We start from the raw sequence: 25,605 nt of genomic DNA on the forward strand, positions 1-25,605 counted from the left end.
GACATCGAAGCGGGCAATAGCTGGGCCCAATTTATTTCACGGGTCGTTAACAGGCCGTTACTAAGTTTGGGCTACATATGGCCCAACTATACTGTAGGCCTTTAGCAGGCCGAAAGAGACAGCGGGCTTGTACTGGACCATGAAGAGAATGGGCCGATAAGAGGCCGAAAGTCAGGTTGTATTGTAATTGGCCCAACTGTGTTGTGGGCCTTTAGCAGACCGAAAGAGAAACCGGGCTGGTATTGGACCATGAAGGGCATGGGTCGTTAAAAGGCCAAAACTAAGGTCCGACTACAAATGGCCCAACTCATTTATGGTCCGTTAATAGGCCGAAAGGCACACAGGGCCGGGAATTGGCCCAGCACTTAAATGGGTCGCTAAAAGTCCAAAACTCAGGTCCGACTACAAATGGCCCAACTGATTTATGGGCCGTCAACAGGCTGAAAGTGACACCGGGCCGGAAATTGGCCCAACACTTAAATGGGCCGCTAAAAGGCCGAAACTCAGGTCCGATTACAAATGCCCCATCAGATTTATGGGCCGTCAATAGGCTGAAAGACACACCGGGCCGAAAATTATCCCAACATTTAAATGGGTCGCTAAAAGGCCGAAAGATGTACATCCTGAAAATTGGCCCATCCATTGAATGGGCCGTTAACAGGCCGAAATCTCATCGGGCCGATATTGAGCCCAAATATATAGCGGCCGTTAACGGGCTCGAACTAGCGATGGGCTGCAATGGTGTCAAATCTTTAACGGGCTGTGGGCTTAAATGGACCTGACACGAGTAGGCCATACATGGGCCGACCTACTAATTTTTATTGGGCCGGCCTTTTTCACCGGAATGGGCCACTGTTGGGTGGATGACAATGAGTGGATGACAGCTGTCCCAACGGTGAGGCAACACGTGTTTCCTGCGGCCAATGATGATTTTACACGTGGAAAATCCCCATTGGTCCGGGCTGTTAACAGGTTATCAGATCCAAAACCGGACCCGATAGCTTAACGGTGTTCCGTTACGGTGGATGCCACGTGTGTGTCACCCTTGACGAATGCACTTCTGTGACGCGCGATTTATCATCATGGAAGTGGAAACTTCCATGATGATAATTTTGGTAATGTCATGGAACACTTCTACGACAGCACAGGTATGACTATCTTGATTCTATCATAAAATCGTCATGGATGTACATGCATGACAAAAAATGCGACCTACTATGACAAACACGTATCATCACGGAAGTGTATTTTTTTTATAGTGAGGTACAGGTAATGCGATGATCATGATGTGAGAGTGATGTTTGCTTGTTTAGAAGTTCTTCCTCTGCTTCTTCTTTGTTCAGGGGATAGGTTCCTCGTCGGCAGCCTGGGCTAGCAGGGTGGATGTCCTTTGAGTTTCTGTTTGTCTTTCATCCGTAGTCAGATGTTGCTCTTATGTATGATGTTGTTGTATTCATGTGGCATTGTATGCCTTTTGTATGTATCCCCAACTATTATGTAATATTATGATGTAATGATATCCACCTTGCAAAAGCGTCTCCAATATGCGCTTCTATCCTTGGTGGTACCTTCGAGTTCCTTTAGGATAGGGTCGCATATTGGGCGTGACATATTGCAATCCGGTTTTTATTGGCCTACTCTCTTCAAAGATGCCCGTAAGTTTGTTTTGTCTTGTGATGAATGTCAAAGAATTGGTAATATTAGTAGACGTTAAGAAATGCCTATGAACTATTCTCTTGTTATTGAACTGTTTGATGTTTGGGGCTTTGATTATATGGGACCTTTTCCTGCCTCTAATGGATATGCACAAATTTTAGTTGATGTTGATTACGTTACTAAGTGGGTAGAAGCTATTCCAACTAGTAGTGCTGATCATAACACCTCTATTAAGATGCTTAGAGAAGTTATTTTTCCGAGGTTTGGAGTCCCTAGATATTTAATGACTGATGGTGGTTCAAATTTTATTCATGGTGCTTTTCGTAAAATGCTTGCTAAGTATGATGTTAATCATAGAATTGCATCTCCTTATCACCCATAGTCTAGTGGTCAAGTAGAATTGAGCAATAGAGAGCTCAAATTAATTTTGCAAAAGACTGTTAATAGATCTTGAAAGAATTGGTCCAAGAAACTTGATAATGCATTATGGGCCTATAGAACTGCATGTAAAAATCCTATGGGTATGTCTCCGTATAAGATGGTTTATGGAAAAGCATGTCACTTACCTCTTGAACTTGAACATAAGGCATATTGGGCCATTAAAGAGCTCAACTATGATTTCAAACTTGCCGATGAGAAGAGGTTATTTGACATTAGCTCACTTGATGAATGGAGAACCCAAGCCTATGAGAATGCCAAGTTGTTTAAAGAAAAAGTTAAAAGATGGCATGACAAAAGAATACAAAAGCGTGAGTTTAACGTAGGTGATTATGTGTTGCTATTCAACTCTCGTTTAAGATTTTTTGCAGGAAAACTTCTCTCTAAATGGGAAGGTCCTTACGTTATCGAGGAGGTCTATCATTCCGATGCCATAAAAATCAACAACTTTGAAGGCACAAGTCCAAGGGTGGTGAACGGTCAAAGAATCAAACATTATATCTCAGGTAATCCTATAAATGTTGAAACTAATATCATTGAAATCGTAACCCTGGAGGAATACATAAGGGACACTTTCCAGAATGTTTCAGATCCCAAAAAGGAATAGGTATGTGGTACGGTAAGTAAACCGACTCCAAAACAATTCTAATAGCATTTTTTCTCTGTTTTGGAATATTTAAGAATTTAGGAAAATAAGAAGTAGTCCGGAAAGGCCACAAGGCCTCCACGAGGATGGAGGGCGCGCCCACCCTTACTAGGCGCGCCCCCTGCCTCGTGGGCACCTCGTGTGCTCTCTGGATTCCATTTTCTTGCACGATACTTCTTTTGGTCGGTAAAAAATCATTATATAATCTCCCGAAGGTTTTGACCACCATATCATGCAAAAATCTTCTGTTTTTGTTTCGAGCTATTTTTCTGACAGATCTAGAGCACCATGACGTCTCCAAGCGCTCCCAAGGACAAGTTTTTCGAGAGGGTTATCAACCCCTATCTCGCGGAGGTGTTGCAACACCCTCAAACCATTGAGATGCATGAGGGGGTGCTGCACACCCGCGATGTGGAGGGACCAAGGCGTACCGGAAGCGTGGAGACAAAGCTCGAAGCTATGGGACAACAAGTTTTCAAGTGCCAAGGGATGGTGGAGCGTGGACTCAACACCAACCAGATGATGATCGCGGAATTCACCAACAACCACAAGCTAGACGCCAAGAACATTGGGGATACCATCTTCAAGCTTCATGAGAAAATCGAGCACCTTCAAGCCCAGATCTATGACCTGCAAAACCAAAACTGTGACTATGAATATAGATTCAAGAGGATGAGTTTGGCTGCAGATTTGAGGATCTCAGAGACTCGATCATCCTTCTATGATGGTGAGCCTATTCCTTGGAAGACGGACGACAAGCCTACATCATCAACAACTCCTTCTTCACCACCTCAGAGGACATAATCACATGGGTATGGGTACTCCCCTTGGCAACTACCAAGCTTGGGGGAGGTGCCCCGGTATCGTATCACCATCACACTCCTATCTTTACCATTTTTCTTAGTTCGATCCCTTTAAGTAATATCTCGATCTAGTAGAATAAAGCTTTGGTATGAATTAGTTTTGAGTTTTGCTTTGTGATCTCCCTATGTAATCGAGTCCGTGAGCTATATATAATAAAGATTAGTGTTGAGTCAAGGGCTTTGCTATCTTGCTATGATCTTGAGAAAATAGAAAGAATAAAAAGAATAAAATAGTTCATATTGATCTTATGGATAGTAATGACTTCACACATAAAGAGTATGAGGCATAAAAGTTGTTCAGAGTTGACAAACATAGTTTCGGTCATCGTTGCAATTACTAGGAAGTAATAAAGAAAGAGAGGTTTTCACATATAAATATACTATCTTGGACATCTTTTATGATTGTGAGCACTCATTAAAGTATGACAAGCTAAAGACTTGATGTTGGACAAGGAAGACAACGTAATGGGTTATGTTTTCTCACATCTTAGTTAAAGTATATTGTCATGGATCGTCCAACATGTTGAGCTTGCCTTTCCCCCTCATGCTAGCCAAATTCCTTGCACCAAGTAGAGATACCACGTGTGCTTCCAAACATCCTTAAACCCAGTTTTGCCATGAGAGTCCACCATACCTACCTATGGACTGAGTAAGATCCTTCAAGTAAGTTGTCATGTTGCAAGCAATAAAAATTGCTCTCTAAATATGTATGACTTATTAGTGCAGAGAAAATAAGCTTTATACGATCGTGTGATATGGAAGTAATAAAAGCGACAGACTGCATAATAAAGGTTCATATCACAAGTGGCAATATAAAGTGATGTTCTTTTGCATTAAGATTTTGTGCATCCAACCCTAAAAGCACATGACAACCTCTGCTTCCCTCTGCGAAGAGCCTATCTTTTACTTTATGTCTTTTACATTATGCAAGAGTCAAGGTGATCCTCACCTTTCCCTTTTTCATTTTATCCTTTGGCAAGCACCTCGTGTTGGAAAGATCCTGATATATATATATCCAATTGGATGTAAGTTAGCATGAACTATTATTGTTGACATCACCCAAAGGTGAATACGTTGGGAGGCAACACTATAAGCCCCTATCTTTCTCTGTGTCCGATTAGAACTCCATAACCATAAGTATTGCGTGAGTGTTAGCAATTGTAGAAGACTATATGATAGTTGAGTGTGTGGACTTGCTGAAAAGCTCTATTCTTGACTCTTTCCGATGTTATGATAAATTGCAATTGCTTCAATGACTGAGATTATAGTTTGTTAGTTCTCAGTGAAGTTTCTGAACCATACTTGACATTGTGAATAGATTGTTACTTGAGCAAAAGAAATCATATGACAAAATATATATGTTGCTGTTATAAGAATGATCATGATTCCCTCATGTCCGTATTTTATTTTTATCGACACCTCTATCTCTAAACATGTGGACATATTTTTCGATATCAGCTTCCGCTTGAGGACAAGCAAGGTCTAAGCTTCGGGGAGGTTATACGTCCATTTTGCATCATGCTTTTATATCAATATTTATTGCATTATGGGATATTATTAGACGTTATGTCACAATACTTATGGGTATTCTCTCTTATTTTACAAGGTTTATCATGAAGAGGGAGAATGCCTGCAGCAGGAATTCTGGGCTGGAAAAGGAGCAAATATTGGAAACCTATTCTGCACAGCTCCAAAAGTCCTGAAACTCCACGAAAGTCACTTTTGGAATTCATAAGAATTATTGAGCAAAGAAAGTACCAGAGGGGGCCCACACCCTGGCCACGAGGGTGGGAGGCGCGCCCACCCCTACTGGGCGCGCCCCCCTGCCTCGTGGGCCCCCTGGTGGCCCTCCGGTGCCCATCTTTTTCTATATGAAGTCTCTTACCCTGGAAAAAATCATAAGCAAGCTTACGGGACGAAACTCCGCCGCCATGAGGCGGAACCAATCTAGGGCTCCGGCGGAGCTGTTCTGCCGGGGAAACTTCCCTCCGAGAGGGAGAAATCATCACCATCGTCATCACCAATGATCCTCTCATCGGGAGGGGGTCAATCTCCATCAACATCTTCACCAGCACCATCTCCTCTCAAACCCTAGTTGATCCCTTGTATCCAATCTTGTATCCAAAACCACAAATTGGTCCCTGTGGGTTGCTAGTAGTGTTGATTACTCCTTGTAGTTGATGCTAATTGATTTATTTGGTGGAAGATCATATGTTTAGATCCTTAATGCATATTAATACTCCTCTGATCATGAACATGAATATTCTTTGTGAGTAGTTACATTTGTTCCTGAGGACATGGTGAAGTCTTGCTATTAGTAGTCATGTGAATTTGGTATTCGTTCAATATTTTGATGAGATGTATGTTGTCTCTCCTCTAGTGGTGTTATGTGAACATCGACTACATGACACTTCACCATTATTTGGCCCTACAGGAAGGCATTGGGAAGTAATAAGTAGATGATGGGTTGCTAGAATGACAGAAGCTTAAACCCTAGTTTATGCATTGCTTCATAAGGGGCTGATTTGGATCCACTAGTTTCATGCTATGGTTAGGTTTACCTTAATACTTCTTTTGTAGTTGCGGATGCTTGCAATAGGGGTTAATCATAAGTGGGATGCTTGTCCAAGAAAGGGCAATACCCAAGCACCGGTCCACCCACATATCAAATTATCAAAGTAACGAATGTGAATCATATGAGCGTGATGAAAACTAGCTTGACGATAATTCCCATGTGTCCTCAGGAATGCTTTTATCATTATAAGAAATTGTCCAGGCTTGTCCTTTGCTACAAAAAGGATTGGGCTACCTTGCGGTACTTTATTTACTTTCATTGCTTATTACCCGTTACAAATTGTCTTATCACAAAACTATCTGTTACCTACAATTTCAGTGCTTGCAGAGAATACCTTACTGAAAACTGCTCGTCATTTCCTTCTGCTCCTCGTTGGGTTCGACACTCTTACTTATCGAAAGGACTACGATACATCCCCTATACTTGTGGGTCATCACCCAACGACGGCTGAGGTATGCGCGGGGCTGGGCTCTGCCGACGCAGAACAACGAAGCAAACGAAAAAGCTGATGGTGCATAATCTAGCTATTACAAGATATATTGTTCCAAACAGATAGTTTTTAAACACCTCCCCGAGGCATGTCACATGATGCTTGATAAACAAGCAAAAGTAGAATCTCCGGGCCACATCCTCAGACTTGGGCGTCACCGCTGCCCGCCAGCAGAGCCTCGTCACCAGGCGCGTCGCCCGTTCCACCGGCTTCAGTCAGAGGACCAACGACCAGGTACTTGCTCAGCATGGCGTCCACAGAGCTCTTCACGGCGGCAACAGCAGCATCCTAGTATTCGACGTCCACCAGAGTAAGGAAGAAGGAGAAGTTGAAATTGTCATCCCGGAGATAAAGATGGCTGAAGACTCACGTGAGAGCCGAGGAAGAAAGTGAGTGCGCCTCTCTTTCCACCAAGGATGTAAACCCGTCGACAGCATCTTCGAGCACGGCCACGACTTCAGGAAGCTGAGCAGCAGGGCTCTCCCTCGGGGTCATCACCACCGCCTTTCCCGAGGAATCATCTCCAAAGAGCGCCTTCTAGGCCTTGTGGAAGCGTGCCTCGAGAGATGAGAGGGTGTCGCGTTCCATGGCGGCCACCTTCTTGGCCTCGGTCAGGGCCGCTTGGGCTGCCTTTGCCTTCTCCTTCAGCTTCGTCAGGCGGTCGCACTCTCCAGCCTGCTCTAAGGCCGTCTTCTTCACCTCGCGTCTCGGCTGGCGATGGCAGCTTCTCGTCACGCTCCTGGAGCTGGCTCGCCTGGGCAGCATGCTGGTCCTGGAGAGCCTTCAAATTAGCCTCCTCCACGCGGCATCATTTTTCAGCTTCTGTGGCCTCCTGCCGCGCTAGGTCACGCATCGTGGCGGCCACTCCAAGCACCATCTGGGCCTCCTCCGCAGTGCCCCAGGCTGCGCGGACAGATGCATCAGCCTTGAGCCAACCAGAGATCAGCCCCAGGCGTCCTTGCACCGAACGACAATCCGGGCCCTGAAGCTCACCCTGGAGGAGGTCCAGCGCCACCCTTGCCTCTTCTAAGGTCCCGGAGGGAGCAGGAACACCATGACTCGTGCACGCGTTGGGCAAGGGAGGAGACGCCCTCGGTGCCATGGCAGAAGAAACCTCAGCCTCAGGAAGGACCGTGGGCTCCAGAGGCTGATTGTCCTCAGCAGCCGCGGCAAGGCTAGGCGCCGAAGGAGTCAGGCCTGCCGAGGGCACCGGCAACTCCTGGGGACGGGCATCCACGTCCTCCGGAGCTGGCATTGCCCCTAGGGCTGTGGGGGTTGCGGCATTCTTCTTCACCAGGACCGCGGAGGCCGCTCCATCACTTGCAGCCACGGCAATTTCCGTACCCTCCTTATGCTTCTTCGACGGCTGCTACCTAATGACGGAAGAAGACGCTCAGTACCACCGCAAGGACCAACAAGCAAAATTAAGGGAGAAACTTACTGGTCAACGAAGGCATAGCACGTCTTCATGCTTAGCAGCGGACGCTGGGGTGGAGCAGCTGGTGCCGAGCTCTTGGGGGAAGGAGAGCTTGCGGTTGGCGCCGCCCGGCACGGCGTCAGCAAAGGTGGGCTGCTGCCCGAACTGATCAACGCGGACCTGCTTTTCTTCATGACCGCTCGCTTGGGCTGCTTCGAGGAGGCCACCCCAGACCTCATGGTGACTCCTGGAGGGCGCGGCACCTCCACCATCGCGGGCTCGTCATCATCATCATCATCAGGAAGGTCGCGCAGGAGCTCCCTCCGCTACGGGGCAGAGGATTCTTCCACAACCTCATCCTCGGTGGCCTCGGAGGATTGGCCATCGGAAGATAGGTGCGCCAAGGAAGTAGGCGGCAGGGAAGACCCCAGCCACACAAACCTAAGCTCGTCGAAGACAGGCATGGCCGCGACAACCTCCTCTGCATCATCATGGCAGTACAGCGGAAGCTAGTCCTCCAGAGGGTCACTTGGGTCCTTCCCTGTCAGGTAGAGCAACACCTTGTTCAATTCCTCCTCGGGAAGGGGATCTCGACGCACGCGGATCTTGTCTTCATCACCAACAAGCTTCCACAGGGGGTGGGGGCGGTGTTGAAGTGGCGCAATGCACTGCTTCAGGAATTCCCTGATGAGCATGGCCCCAGTCAGCTTCGCGCTCTTCAACTCCTTATCCATCTTCCTCACGAACGGCGTCAGGGAAGGGTCGGTGATCTTTTCAGAACACCACCACTTCTCGGAGATGAGGAATGCGGTCGACAGCGCCAGCAAGTTCTAGGATCTCTTTGCATCCATCAGGACCCACCTCTTCACGGCATCCTCCACCTTCTTCCCGGCATGGGAGATGGCGTTGCCACCCCGCGCCGCGACAAAGCCGATGCACCCGACCGGATTGTTGCCGGTCTTGCGAAGGTAGAAGAAATGGTGGAACAGGGTAACGGAGGGCATCACCCCCATGAACGTCTCACAGTAGAAGGCGAAAAGGGACAGAAGGAGGATGGAGTTGGCGTGGATGTGGAGCGCGTGGAGACCATAGTGGTGAAGGACGGCGAAGAAGAAGGGGGAGAATGGAGGTACCAGCCCCGAGAAGACGTTGTGCATGAAGAAGGGGAAGAAGTTGCTGCCCGCGGGCTCTGGTGCAGCGGTGGCGACCCGGAGCGTGGTCTTCGCTCGCCGTCAGGAGGAGCGTTGTCTGGAGCTTCTCCCCGGTCACGCAGGGCGCCAGCAGCCCTGGCTCGTACCAGGCAGAGCCGGCGACTGAGGAAGAAGCCATGGTATTCTTGGTGGCCATCAAGCAGGAGACTTGGTGGAAAATCGGCAGATCTGGCGAGCTCTTCCGCTATGGGGAGAAGGGGATCTGGAGCAAGATGAGGAAGGAGCAATGAAAGCCTGGCGGCAGCCCTTTTTGTCAGATAGGAGCAGTTGCCGAGGCAGCATGGGGAAACGGAGTCGCCCACGTCCAATCAATCGCCAAACGTCATCAAGGCCGCAGGCGGTTGGGGCCCGCAGCGCTCCACACTTGCCCTTTGGCTTCGCTTGGAAGCCAAGTTCGAGCGCGCCTTCGGCCCGGGGGCTACTGTCGGCGTCCTGGACTTGGGGGTATCCGGTCCTGCCTGCGCGGCCCACCGCGTGGCTTCATCGACGGCCTGGTACGGCCCAGCTTCAGCACCAACACCTCAAGACCCAAGCAAGATGCCAAGCCTCGCAAGGCGGATGACGCTAAGACCCCCGAAAAAGTTGGCCTCCTCAGGAGGGCTCCTGAGGGGCGGAGATTTCTATGCAGCTACCACACGAGGCTTAGCTGACGTGAGCCATGACGACCAAGGCCAGGCGGGCGCCAGGCGGGTGCAGAGCGCAGGTTTCCTCTTTGGTGCAAGGGAGGCAAGCAATAGGCGCGGAGTCCCAAGGAATCAACCAAAGGTTTCCATTCTGGTGCAACAAGACCAAGACCGCCAGGACAGCAGGACGGAGGTCATCACCGAGCCCAGCGCAGCGTCATGACCAGAGGTTTTTCGCAGGCGAAGACTACTTTTGTCAGGATAGACTGTACTACTTGTCCCCTTTCAAATCCCGCCGTTGTGGAATCCCTTCCCGCTCATATTTGGGAAGAGGACCAAGGCCACTATATATAGGACTTAACCACCACCAGAGTGAGGGAGAGAGACAAGGACGAGAAGACCGAAACTAGAACAAGTAGAGAACCACACCAGCTCAAGAAGACCTCACCTCCTGAGGCTTGTTCATCCTTTGTACTAGTTCATCCATAGCCCCTCGAGGCAATCCACCACACCACACTGGATTAGGGTATTACACCACAACGGTGGCCCGAACCAGTATAAATCTCTGTGTCTTTGTGTCTCTGTGAGCTTGACGCGCTAGGCTAGGGAGGATCGCGAGTAGGCAGGCTGGACAGGTTGAGATCTCCGCACGCAACCTAGAGTTCGAACCTCTCAAGGGTTGATCCGACAGTAGCAGCCACATAAAACTTGCAACAACAAAGTAGAGGACGTCTAACTTGTTTTTACAGGGCACGTTGTGATGTGATATGCTCAATACAAGATGTGATATATGTTATTGTATGAGATGATCATGTTTTGTAGAAGTTATCGGCAACTAGCAGGAGCCTTATGGTTGTCACTTTATTATATGAAATGCATACACCATGTAATTCCTTTACTTTATCACTAAGCGATAGCGATAGTTGTAGAAGCAATACTTGTCAAGATGACCACGATGCTACGATGGAGATCAAGGTGTCAAGCCAGTGACGATGGAGATCATGATGTTGCTTTGGAGATGGAGATCAAAAGCACGAGATGATGATGGCCATATCATGTCACATATTTTGATTGCATGTGATGTTTATCATTATGCATCTTATTTTGCTTAGTACGATGATAGCATTATAAGATGATCCCTTAACTAAATTTCAAGGTATAAGTGTTCTCCCCGAGTATGCACCATTGCAAAAGTTCTTCGTGCCGAGACACCACGTGATGATCGGGTGTCATAGGCTCTACGTTCACATACAACGGGTGCAAGCCAGTTTTGCACATGCGGAATACTCGGGTTAAACTTGACGAGCCTAGCATGTACAGACATGGCCTCGGAACACTGGAGACCGAAAGGTCGAACGTGAATCATATAGTAGATATGATCAACATAGAGATGTTCACCATTGATGACTACTGCATCTCACATGATGATCGGACATGGTTTAGTTGATTTGGATCACATACCATTTAGATGACTTGAGGGATGTCTATCTAAGTAGGAGTTCTTAAGTAATATGATTAATTGAACTTAATTTATCATGAACTTAGTCCTGATAGTTTTTGCATATCTATGTTGTTGATCAATGGCCCGTGCTACTGTCCCCTTGAATTTTAATGCGTTCCTAGAGAAAGCTAAGTTGAAAGAAGATGGTAGCAACTACACGGACTGGGTCCGTAACTTGAGGATTATCCTCATTATTGTAGAGAAGAATTATTTCCTTGATGCACCTCTAGGTGAAAGGCCTGCTGTAGGAGCAGATGCTGATGTTATGAACGTCTCGCAAGCTCGATCTGATGACTACTCGATAGTTTAATGTGCCATGCTTTACGGCTTAGAATCGGACTTCAAAGACGTTTTGAACGTCATGGACCATATGAGATGTTCCAGGAGTTGAAGCTAATATTTCAAGAAAATGCCCGAGTTGAGAGATATGAAGTCTCCAACAAGTACTATGGCTGCAAGATGGAGGAGAATAGTTTTGTTAGTGAAGACATACTCAGAATGTCTGGATATCATAATCACTTGACTCAGCTGGGAGTTAATCTTCCACATGATTGTGTCATTGACAGAGTTCTTCAATCACTGCCACCAAGCTACAAAGGCTTCGTGATGAACTATAATATGCAAGGGATGGAAAAGACTATTTCCAAGCTCTTCGCAATGCTGAAAGCTGCAGAGGTAGAAATCAAAAAGGAGCATCAAGTGTTGATGGTTAACAAGACCACTAGTTTCAAGAAGAAGTGCAAGGAAAAGAAGGGGAACTTCAAGAAGAATGGCAAGCAAGTTGCCACTCCCGAGAAGAAGCCCAAAGATGGACCCAAGCTTGAAACTGTGTGCTTCTACTGCAAAGGGACTGGTCACTGGAAGCGGAACTGCCCCAAGTATTTAGTGGATAAGAAGGATGGCAAAGTGAACAAAGGTGTATTTGATATACATGTTATTGATGTGTACCTTACTTATGCTCGTAGTAGTGCCTGGGTATTTGATATCGGTTCGGTTGCTCATATTTGTAACTCGAAATAGGGACTATGGATTAAACGAAGATTGGCTAAGGACGAGGTGACGATGCGCGTCAGGAATGGTTCCAAGGTCGATGTGGTCGCCATCGGCACACAACCTCTACATATACCTTCGGGGTTAGTTTTAGACCTGAATAACTGTTATTTGGTGCCAGCATTGAGTATAAACATTATATCTGGATCTTGTTTAGTGCGAGACTGTTATTCATTTAAATCAGAGAATAATGGTTGTTCTATTTATATGAGTAATATCTTTTATGGGCATGCACCCTTGAAGAGTGGACTATTTCTATAGAATCTCGATTGTGGTGATACACATATTCATAATATTGATGCCAAAAGATGCAAAGTTGATAATGATAGTGAAAAATATTTGTGGACTGCCATTTAGGTCATATTGGTGTAAAGCACATGAAGAAACTCCATGCAGATGGACTTTTGGAATCACTTGATTATGAGTCATTTGACACTTGCGAACCATGCCTCATGGGCAAGATGACTAAAACTCTATTCTCCGGAACAATGGAGCGAGCCAATGACTTACTGGAAATAATACATACTGATGTATGTGGTCCGATGAGTGTTGAGGCTCACGGCAGGTACCGTTATTTTCTAACCTTCAAAGATGATTTGAGAAGATATGGGTATATCTACTTAATGAAACACAAGCCTGAAACATTTGAAAAGTTCAAAGAATTTCAGAGTGAAGTGGAGAATCATCGTAACAAGAAAATAAAGTTTCTATGATCTAATCGTGGAGGTGAATATTTGACTTACAAGTTTGGCCTTCATTTAAAACAATGTGGAATAGTTTCACAACTCACGCCACCTGGAACACCACAGCGTAATGGTGTGTCCGAACGTCGTAACCGTATTTTATTAGATATGGTGCAATCTATGATGTCTCTTACCGATTTACCACTATCATTTTGGGGTTATGCATTAGAGACATCCGCATTCACGTTAAACAGGGCACCGTCAAAATCTGTTGAGACGACATCGCATGAACTATTTAACGTGAATGCGGCTATCTCTAATGCATAACCCCAAAATGATAGTGGTTTGGCAATAAACCTAAGTTGTCATTTCTTAAAGTTTGGGGATGCGATGCTTATGTCAAAAAGCTTCCGCCTGATAAGCTCGAACCCAAATTGAAGAAGTGCGTCTTCATAGGATACCCTAAGGAAACAACTGGGTACACCTTCTACCACAGATCCGAAGGCAAGATCTTTGTTGCCAAGAATGGAACCTTTCTAGAGAAGGAGTTTCTCTCGAAAGAAGTGAGTGGGAGGAAAGTAGAACTTGATGAGGTAACTGTACCTTCTCTCAATTTGTAAAGTAGCTCATCCGAGAAATCTGTTCGCATGATGCCTACACCAACTAGAAAGGAAGCTAATGATAATGATCATGAAACTTCAAACCAAGTTATTATAGAACCTCGTAGATCAACCAGAGCAGAATTCACACTGGAGTGGTACGGCAATCCTATTCTGGAAGTCATGTTACTTGACCATGACAAACCTACGAACTGTGAAGAAGCTATGATGAGTCCAGATTCCAATAAATGGCTTGAGGCCATGAAATCTGAGATAGGATCCATGTATGATAAGAAAGTGTGGACTTTGGTGGATTTTCCCGATGATCGGCGACCCATAGAGAATAAATGGATCTTCAAGAAGAAGACTAACGCTGATGATAATGTTACTATCTGTAAAGCTCGACTTTTCGCAAAAGGTTTTTGACAAGTTCAAGGAGTTGACTATGATGAGACTTTCTAACCCGTAGCGATGCTTAAGTCTGTCCGAATCATGTTAGCAATTGCCGCATTTTACGATTATGAAATATGGTAAATGGACGTCAAAACTGCATTCCTTAATGGAATTCTTAAGGAAGAGTTGTATATGATGCAACCAGGAGGTTTTGTCGATCCTAAAGGTGCTAACAAAGTGTGCAAGCTCCAGCGATCCATTTATGGACTAGTGCAAGCATCTCGGAGTTGTAATATACACTTTCATGAGGTGATCAAAGCATATAGTTTTATACATACTTTCATAGAAGCATGTATTTACAAGAATGTGAGTGGGAGCTCTGTAGCATTTCTAATATTATATGTGGATGACATATTGTTGATTGGAAATGATATAGAATTTCTGGATAGCAAAAAAGGATACTTGAATAAAAGTTTTTCAATGAAAGAACTCGATGAAGCTGCTTATATATTGGGCATCAAGATCTATAGAGATAGATCAAGATGATTAATAGGACTTCCACAAAGCACATACCTTGACAAAGTTTCGAAGAAGTTCAAAATGGATCAGTCAAAGAAAGGATTCTTGCCTATGTTACAAGGTGTGAAGTTGAGTCAGACTCAATGTTCGACCACTGCAGAAGATAGAGAAAAAAATGAAAGTCATTCCCTATGCCTCAGCCATAGGCTCTATCATGTATGCTATGCTGTGTACCAGACCTAATGTGTGCCTTGCTATAAGTTTAGCAGGGAGGTACCAAAGTAATCCAGGAGTGGATCACTTGACAGCGGTCAAGAACATCCTGAAGTGCCCGAAAAGGGCTAAGGATATGTTTCTCGTTTATGGAGGTGACAAAGAGCTCATCATAAATGGTTTCGTCGATGCTAGCTTTGACACTGATTCGAATGACTCTAAGTCACAAATCGGATACGTATTAATACTGAATGGTGGAGCTGTCAGTTGGTGCAGTTCCATGCAGAGCGTCGTGGCGGGATCTACGTGTGAAACAGAGTACATAGCTACTTCAGAAGCAACAAATGAGGAGTCTGGATGAAGGAGTTCATATCCAATCTAGGTGTAATACCTAGTGCATCGGGTCCAATGAAAATCTTTTATGACAATATTGGAACAATTGCCTTAGCGAAGGAATCCAGATTTCACAAAAAGACCAAACACATCAAGAGACGCTTCAACTCCATCTGTGATCTAGTCAACGAGAGAGACATAGAGAGTTGCAAAATACATACAGGTCTGAATGTGGCAGACCCATTGACTAATCCTCTTCCACGAGCAAAACATGATCAACACCAAGACTCCATGGGTGTTAGAATCATTACAATGTACTCTAGATTATTGACTCTAGTGCAAGTGGGAGACTGAAGGAAATATGCCCTAGAGGCAATAATAAATTTGTTATTTTATATTTCCTTATTCATGATAAATGTTTATTATTCATGCTAGAATTATATTAACCGAAAACTTGATACATGTGTGGATACATAGACAACACACTGTGTCCCTAGTATGCCTCTACTTGACTAGCTCGTTAATGAAAGATGGTTAAGTTTCCTAGCCATAGACATGTGTTGTCATTTGATGAATGTGATCACATCATTAGGAGAATGATGTGATGGACAAGACCCATCCATTAGCTTAGCATAATGATCGTCCAGTTTTATTGCTACTGCTTTCTTCATGTCAAAGACAGATTCCTCCGACTATGAGATTATGCAACTCCCGGATACCAGAGGAATGCCTCGTGTGCTATCAAACGTCACAACGTAACTGGGTGATTATAGAGATTCTCTACAGGTATCTCTGAAGGTTTTTGTTGAGTTGGCATAGATCGATATTAGGATTTGTCATTCCAAGTATCGAAGAGGTATCTCTGGGCCCTCTCGATGATGCACATCATAAGAAGCCTTGTAAGCAAAGTAACTAATGAGTTAGTTGTAGGATGATGCATTACGGAATGAGTAAAGAGACTTGCCGGTAACGAGATTGAACTAGGTATGAAGATACCGACGATCGAATCTTGGGCAAGTAACATACCGATGACAAAGGGAATAATGTATGTTGTCATAACGGTTCGGCCGATAAATTTCTTCTTAGAATATGTGGGAGCCAATATAAGCATCCAGGTTCCACTATTGGTTATTTACCGGAGAGGTGTCTTGGTCATGTCTACATAGTTCTCGAACCCGTAGGGTCCGCACGCTTAACGTTCAATGACATTTTTGTATTATATGAGTTATGTGATTTGGTAACCGAATGTTGTTCGGAGTACCGGATGAGATCACAGACATGACTAGGAGTCTTGAAATGGTTGAGAGGTGAAGATTGATATATAGGATGATAGTATTCGGACACTAGAAGTGTTCCGGGGTGTATCGGGTACATATCGGAGTATCGGGGGGGTTACCGAAACCCCCAGGGGGAATAATGGGCCTTATGGTCCATAGGAGGGGAGCACACCAGCCCACCAAGGGGTGGCACCCCCCCCCTAAGGAAGGAGGCCAAATAGGAGAAGGAGGAGGGGGTCGGCCCCCCTTTCCTTCCTCCTCCTACTTGGGCGTGCCCTAGGCTGCCTCTCCCCCCTCCCACCTATATATACGTGGGGAGCGGGTTCCTAGAACGCAGGCCAATGATTCTTAGCTGTGTGCGCCCCCTCCTATAGTTTACACCTCCGGTCATATTCACGTAGTGCTTAGGCGAAGCCCTGCGCGGATAACTTCACCGTCACCATCACCACGCCGTCGTGCTGATGGAAATCTTCAACTTCCTCGACACTCTGCTGGATCAAGAGTTCGAGGGACGTCATCGAGATGAACGTGTGCAGAACTCGGAGGTGTCGTATGTTCAGTACTTGATCGGAAAGAACAAGAAGAAGTATACATCAACCACATTGGCAAATGATTCCGCTTCCGGTCTACGAGGGAATGTGGACACACTCTCCCCCTCTTGTTGCTATGCATCTCCTAGATAGATCTTGCGTGAGCGTAGGAAATTATTTGAAATTGCATGCTACGTTCCCCAACACATAGAGCTCTGAGTCAAAGTGCAGAAAGCGTCTAGCACTTCCCGCATTCGGCGGCAAGTCCCGCTGTGGTGGTTCTGTGGTTTGCACGGCGAGGCCCTCATCGCTACTGTGTATCATACCCACTTCAGATCCTCTGACAGCCTACAATTCCTATCTCCGTGCCCTACACACCCGCACAGCGAGCAAAAGCATGGTGCCCTCTCATACTTCACCTCTAGAACATACAAATCCTTATCCTAACTCTCTAGAATAGATCTCTCTTTTTAATGGCTCATTAACTGGGTACTCTACCCTAACTTGAATAAAATTGCCCAAATCCTCCCATTCTTGTGAGTATAGACCTCCACTACCTTGCCTAACTTCTTCCCCAACTTCCACCCTATTTCCTCGGTCATCATCGTGCCGGGAATATCATGGATCCTTACCCATGGAGGAATAGTATCAAGTTTTACATCAATGGGCAAAGCTACTCCATCATAGCCTACAACTAAAAAAGCGTCCCCGTGGTGAGTCCAAGGACCATTGTTCAAGACAAAGCGAAGATAACCTTCTCTTTTGAACTCAAGGAGGAAGTGGTTGTGGCAGAGTTGTTTGTAGTCGACCTTCCCCTAGAGCCTCCACTTGTTCTTCAGCTCATTGAGCAAGCCCTCGGTGTTGTATGGAAGGACCGACGCAAAGCACCCCACTGCCGTCCAGCGCATCTTCATCACCAGGTTGGCCTGGGTGAGATCTAGGACCACGACATCGTCGGCCGATGGGTATGGCACAACCATCTCCACCCCATCCTCACCGGTCTTGATCCATGTGGTGAGCTTAGGCCACTCATGCACTAACCTAGTGCCCAGATCTTCCGTCCCACGTAGGTGGTTCTCCCTGGAAGTGTTTCCCCTTTCCCTCTTCCTCGCATCCCCTCTCAAGCACAGTGCCATGCTTTTCTCACTTCCCATGATTGCCTTGTTCTTCAGGCCAGCCATTGAGTGTGTGATGCAAGGGTCTGATTGTAGATGTTTTTTTTGAACGACTGGTACCTGCTCTGGCCTATTCATAGGCGAGCCTCGTTCCCCTGATGTCTCACTGCCATGGCTGAATGATGACAGGGATTGATACTCCACCTTATTGGGTGATTTCCTTCACAAAGGTACGTTCAACAATATTCTTCCAATCGCTGGCAAATGATGATCGATGCAGATTTTTTGTTTTCCTCCTATCAGTTGTGTATTCTTTCCTTTATCTGGCGGATCTGTGTGATTGATAAGGTCTGATTCATCCTTACCACAATTGTGTGCTCCGTCTCTCTGTATTTTTGCATGTTGAGGACCATGATTTCCTACTGTAATATGTTTCCGCTTGAAGTTTTGGATTGGGATCCCGTTGCCCTGATCTCTTTCCTTGGTACATACCACCACGTGATATCCTTCCTCAGATACTCCCGAAAATTAAACTACAGCTACGACCGGATCCGCCCCCTTTCTACATACCTCTCGCCCTGCAGATGCTAATGGAGTGATGGATCCGCCTCCCGTGACTGCGCGCTCCATGTTTCGCCCCTCCAAAGATTTCCTCATCAGCTCGAAGTTGTCTCTGGTCCAAATCATTGCTTTCGATTTCTTTCTCTTATCTCTTGGTAGATCCGAATCTGCATCCTCTGCCACTTCCGCCTCTTTCTTTATCCATGAATGGAGCGCCTTCTCCATCTTCCTCCGGATCTCTCCGAGGCCCAACAGGTCCTCAGTCGCGAGATGGTGGTAGCGGGTTGGATCTCTTAGACTCTCATGGTAGGTGGGATGGGTGGGGGACGGAGCCGGAGACAGGGGCGGCAAGTTGCCTTCTGTTCGCCTCCCATTCGCCTCCAGGCACGGAGCTAATTGTCGGGGATCATTTTCTTTACTTTCATGCTTATATTCAATACATATTGCCACAACTATACATAATCAAATTAATTAATCATATGTATTTTAAATTTTGATTCTCATGTTATCAATTCAAATTTTGATCACTAATTCCCGCAACATCACACGGGGTATCCTCTGTGTTGTTAGGCTTGATCGAAAGACGGTACCCCGCTAAACCAGAAATCTACTCCTTACGAAATGGCTAAAACAAAAATTGAACAGTCAAGTGGGTTAATCAAAATGTTGAAGTCCCAATATATATATATATATATATATATATATATATATATACATACATACATATATATATATTTATTTATTTATTTATTTATAAACACTATTCTGATCATGGGATCAGAATAATATTCTGATCACAACATGAACTTTTCGAGTAACGCGCCTGACCTTCCCCGAGTACTAGGTTGAACTTCAGCTAAAAAGTGTCCAAATGAGGCTTGCTGTAACATCTCAATTTTCAATTTGGATGTTTATAAATAGATCATTCATATGCATCCATGATTTATGCATTTTGCCCCATTTATTTTATTTGATTTTTGATCCAAGAAACTTTGAGCAACTCAAGGATCAAAAGAGAGAGTTGGAAGTTTCCCTAAAACCAATTTTGAGAATGTGGGCAGCCAAGGCCCAAGGAAGGCCCAGCCTTGTTCACGACAGGAGGTCGTCTCCAACCTCGCGTACGTTACAGCATGCACGCACTCAGCATCACGTGTTCTTCCACCCAGCGCCCCACCCTCTCCCTTCATCTCCCTCGCTCAACTGACTTCCTGAATCGGTTCCCCTCGCCTCCCTCTACCCCTTCCCCTTCCTAGTGCGCCTTGGAGTCGCCTGTAATGGCCATTACGAGGCAGAGAAACAGCCACCATTAAACACGATAAACTTCTCAGATTCTGACCTCCCCAAGCCTTATATAAAGCACCCATGGGAGCCCCTCTCACCCTTCGTCCGAAGCCCTCTCTTTTTGGAGTTTTTCCCTCTCTCTAACCTCTCCAATTTCTCGCCGGAGTTCGCGAATTCCGGCGACCTTTAACAGTGTGTACAGGAAGCAGTCTACCACCACAACTTGGTTAAGTGGTTCACCTCATCGTCCTCTACACCGTCCCGCACGCATCCTTCGCCGAAACACACCGGAGCCTCCTTCTTCCTCGTCGTCGGCGACAAGTCCGGTGAACACCCAGGCCAAATTTTTCTCTTTTTTCAGTATTTTTTTCAATCTCAGATTCTATACCAATTCTTGTTTCTTGTATATCTTTTAGTCTATAGATCCGATTTAGTTGATTCTTTTTCCTACCAGTTCATAGAAATCCCCTCTATCCAGAGAACCAAACGAAAAATATTTTTGAAAATTTTAAATTTTGAATTCAAACAGATCTGAATTCAAACTTCGTTAGGCCATATCTCGAGTTTCGTAACTCCGTTTTAGGTGATTCTTTTTGCAAATCAAAGCTAGTGACATGTACTTTCTGTTAAAAATCAAAACCATTTATTTTTGTTTCTTTAAAAATTACGTTCTGTACAGAAACTTTATTTGGATGTTTTGGAGTTTTTCGAAGTCTTTCATTTGTTTTCTTTTTGGATCTTTGCTTGTATGCTTATGTATGTTATTGCTTGCTTACGCTAGATCATCCGGAGTGCGAAGCTTGCTACTACGAATCTTTACAGTTCAACGAACGTCAGCAAGGCAAGTTCATACATTGATCATAATTGTCAATACCCAGTTTTTACTATGCATTAGTTTCACCCTCAAAGATTGCATCAGTAGGTTTGGGAACATGTGGTTATGCTATGTAGTTCATGTGGTAGGAACCTATGACCTTTGATCACCTCGGGAATATTCGTTATATCATATCTTGCTTAGCCATGCTCGTAGACGGGGATTGGTATGTGTGATCCATGCAAGTTGCGAGAGTTAATAATTTTGGGATAACCTAAGGTGGAAACTTTAATACACATCTGGGTGGATTGTTTGGGGCACCTGGAGAAACTAGTGCTTGCCCAAGGGGAATCCCGGAGTACCCGTGTGATTACCCTAGGTCCGCCACCCAGGCTCAAAGGGATCATAAGATTTTTCATGCCTAGAAACTTCCGTGTGCAGCCACAAGCCATTATGGGCTCTGGCATAGTTGAGTAAGTTGTGTGACCTCTTTCCGTGGTAGACTAGCTGATGTAGGGGAAAGTAGGTGTACCGGTCTACCCAGGGTTAAGGGCAAACGCTTCTGAAAGGCTATGTCTCGATCTTCTGATCATAGAGGTGGTCGAGTCTTGTGGGGAAAAGTGCGCAAACCTCTGCAGAGTGTACAAACTAATCATGATTAGCCGTGTCCTCAGTTATGGACAACTTGAGTATCTATAAGTGAATTATTGGTTGATCTCATCACTCTTTTTAATCAAATTATTGGGTTACTAATAACTTGGGAATTTTGGGATTGAGTTGAAGGAACCTTCTCAATAATGGCATTTTAATTTAGTAGTTAATAGAAATTTATTCCTTTGTTGTAGGGTAAAATTGGCTTTATGCAAAAAAAATAACTTAGAGCCTCCACCAGCTAAATTTGCATATAGATAAAGTCTTTTCATTTATTATTATTCTATGGTGTGAAATTGCCAGCATATTCCATGTGCTGACCTACACGGCTGCAACGTCTCATGTTGCAGACTTTTCTAACGAGGATTAAAGGTGCGATAGGTCGTTGTTCTGCACTCAGTTTGCCGTGGAGTTGGATGGGCTCATTTACCTTCGATGCTTCCGCAGTTATTTTGTTTTAGATGGCCTTTGGCCATATTATTGTAATAAGTACTCTTTTGAGGATCTTGATGTAATAAAGTGTGTGATTGAACTCTGTTATAATTCCTCGAGTACTGTGTGTGTCAGCATACCGATCCAGGGATAACTCGTAAGCACAGAGACTTCGATCCATTTGGGTCGGGTCGCGACAAGATGGTATCAGAGCACACACTGACTGTAGGACGCGACCACTAGGAAATGGAAAACCATAGGAAGAAAACTCTATTTTATGACTTTCTTATATATTCGTTGGTCTATACTCTTCTCTATTCATTTCTATCTCTTCTCCACTTTAATAAAATAGTTGTTGAACCCCATCACCAAGTTCCTTAGTCCGATGAGACCAGACCTATGAAGACATCATTGACATAGAAGAAGAAGCTAAAGTTGACTTGATTTGAGAGGATTTAGTTCAGACCACCACTACCAAGTTGAGTCCAACGAATGATTGCGGTAGTATGAAGAGATCATATCTCTTGTGGATATGACCTTACCTGTAGGTTATTGCTTGTGTGGTGTGATCTGTGTGAATTGCTTGATTTGAAGTTTTCTTGCTATCAAAAGCATATGGGTAGTGATTTCTCTCATTAGACCCTTATTCTATTCTAATTTCTCATCCACTCTAAACCATACCGGATGCCCGCAAATGATCTGGAGAAAATTAAGAAGCAGATTAAGGAATTATTGGAGAAAGGTTATATTCGACCGAGTTCATCACCTTGGGGAGCCCTAGTGCTTCTAGTTGAGAAGAAGGATGGAACCTTGAGAATGGTTGTAGATTATTGTGCGCTAAACGAGGTGACGATTAAGAACAAGTACCCTCTACCAATGATCAATGATTTTTTTGACCATCTACAAGGAGCAAAAGTTTTCTCCAAGATCGATCTTCGATCAGGATATCACCAGCTGAAGATTCGAGAATAGGATATACCCAAGACAGCTTTTACCACGAGATATGGACTTTATGAGTACACGGTCATGTCTTTTGGTTTGACTAATGCCCCTGCCTATTTTATGAGTATGATGAATAAGGTATTCATGGAGTTCTTGGATAAGTTTGTTGTGGTATTCATTGATGACATATTGATTTACTTGAAGAATGAAGAAGAACACAAGGAACATTTGCGCTTGGTTCTTGAGAAACTTAGGGAACATCAGTTATACACAAAGTTCAGCAAGTGCGAATTCTGGTTAAAGGAAGTCGGATTTCTTGGACATGTTATATCAGGAGAAGGAATAGCAGTAGACCCGTCCAAGGTTGAAGTCGTCACCGAATGGAAGGCACCCACCTCAGTCGGAGAGATTCGCAGTTTTCATGGACTTGCAGGATATTACCGGAGGTTTATTGAGAATTTCTCCAAGATCGCGAAGCCCATGACAGAGTTATTGAAGAAAGACACTAAGTTTGTTTGGACCGACGAATGTGAGGCCAGTTTCCAGGAGCTAAAGAAACGTTTGGTCACAGCCCAGTGTTAATTCTTCCGAATATACACAAGGATTTCCAAGTATATTGTGACGCTTCTCGTCAGGGACTTGGAGGTGTTCTTATGCAAGAAGGAAGAGTTGTTTCATATGCCTCACATCAGCTTCGACCTCATGAGCGAAATTATGCCACACATGATTTGGAGTTAGCAGCCATAGTGCACGCACTCAAGACCTGGAGACATTTTCTTATTGGAAATAGGTGTGATGTTTACACGGATCACAAGAGTTTGAAGTACATCTTCACGCTGAAGGAGTTGAACCTCAAGCAGAGAAGATGGTTGGAGCTCATAAAGGATTATGATATAAAATTGCACTTTCACCCAGGAAAGGCCAATGTTGTGACAGATGCATTGAGCCGCAAGAGCTATGTCAAAACCCTCACAGCAGGAAGATTACCTCAGGAGTTAATTGATGATCTCAGAGATCTTCGATTGGAGATAGTACCACGAGGTTTTGTTGCCGCAATGGAAATTCAATCCACTTTGTTGGGAAAGATCCGAGAAGCCCAGAAGTTAGACAAAGGTATTGCGGAGATAAAGAGAAGGATGAACCAAGGAAAGCCAGAAGGATTTCGTGAGGATGAACATGGAACCTTATGGTTTGAGAAGCGTATTTATGTACCCAATGACCCAGAGATCAGAAAATTGATTCTTTAGGAGGCTCATGATTCGCCTTACTCGATACACCCAGGCAACACCAAGATGTATTTGGACTTGAAGGAAAGCTTCTGGTGGACAGGTATGAAGAAGGATATTGCCGAGTATGTTGCAGTATGTGACATATGTCAGAGGGTTAAGGCAGAGCACCAGAAACCAGCAGGATTACTTCAGCCTTTGCCGATACCAGATTGGAAGTGGGACAAGCTTGGCATGGACTTCATTACAGGATTACTCAGGACCCGATCAGGCTATGATTCTATTTGGGTAGTGGTTGATCGCTTGACTAAGGTAGCTCACTTCATCCCCGTGAAAACCACATATACAAGTGGTAAGTTAGCCAAGATATACATGACCAGGATTGTATGTCTGCATGGAGTTCCGAGGACCATCGTATCAGATAGAGGAACACAATTTACCTCAAAGTTTTGGCATCAGTTACACGAAACTTTGGGTACCAGGCTAGAGTTCAGTACAACCTTTCATCCGCAGACAGATGGGCAGACCGAGAGAGTCAACCAGATTCTGGAGGACATGTTGAGAGCTTGTGCACTAGATTATGGATCTAGTTGGAATGATAATTTGCCATACATGGAATTCTCATATAACAACAGCTATCAAGCTAGTTTAAAAATGTCCCCTTTCGAAGCTTTGTACGGAAGGAGGTGCAGGACACCATTGATGTGGGATGAAGTTGGAGACCGTAAATTATTCGAACCAGATTTAATTAGAGATTTAGAGGAGAAAGTCAAGCTGATCCGCGACAGACTCAAGGTAGCCCAATCCAGACAGAAGAGTTATGCCGATACTAAACGCAAGGAGGTAACCTATGAAGTCGGAGATAGAGCATATCTGCGTGTGTCACCACTTCGAGGAGTTAAATGATTTGGAGTCAAAGGAAAGTTAGCACCATGGTTTGTGGGGCCATACAGAGTTTTAGAATGCATGGGTGGAGTTGCTTACAAGTTAGAATTACCAGAAGCCTTGTCAGGAGTTCATGATGTGTTTCACGTTTCCCAGTTGAAGAAGTGCCATGCGAAGATGGCCGATATTCCTTTAAGAGATACAGTGCCACTGGAGGCCATACAGTTGGATAGTGATCTGACCTATGAGGAGAAGCCCATCAAGATTCTCGAGACTGCAAGCAGGGTTACCCGCAGCAAGGTCATCAAGTTTTGCAAGGTTCAGTGGAGTCATCACACCGAAGAAGAAGCCACCTAGGAACGAGAAAAAGATCTCCGACAAGACCACCCACACCTTTTGCTAGCCAACCTGAATCTCGAGGGCGAGATTCATCTTAAGGGGGGTAGGTTTGTAATATCCCAATTTTCAATTTGGATGTTTATAAATAGATCATTCATATGCATCCATGATTTATGCATTTTGCCCCATTTATTTTATTTGATTTTTGATCCAAGAAACTTTGAGCAACTCAAGGACCAAAAGAGAGAGTTGGAAATTTCCCTAAAACCAATTTTGAGAATTTCAAAATTTGGAAATTGGATCAAACTTGGTTCCACCAAAAATTTATTTCCATTATTCCAA

This window comes from Triticum dicoccoides, chromosome 1B, assembly GCF_002162155.2.
Source record: "Triticum dicoccoides isolate Atlit2015 ecotype Zavitan chromosome 1B, WEW_v2.0, whole genome shotgun sequence".
NCBI classification, from domain to species: Eukaryota; Viridiplantae; Streptophyta; class Magnoliopsida; order Poales; family Poaceae; genus Triticum; species Triticum dicoccoides.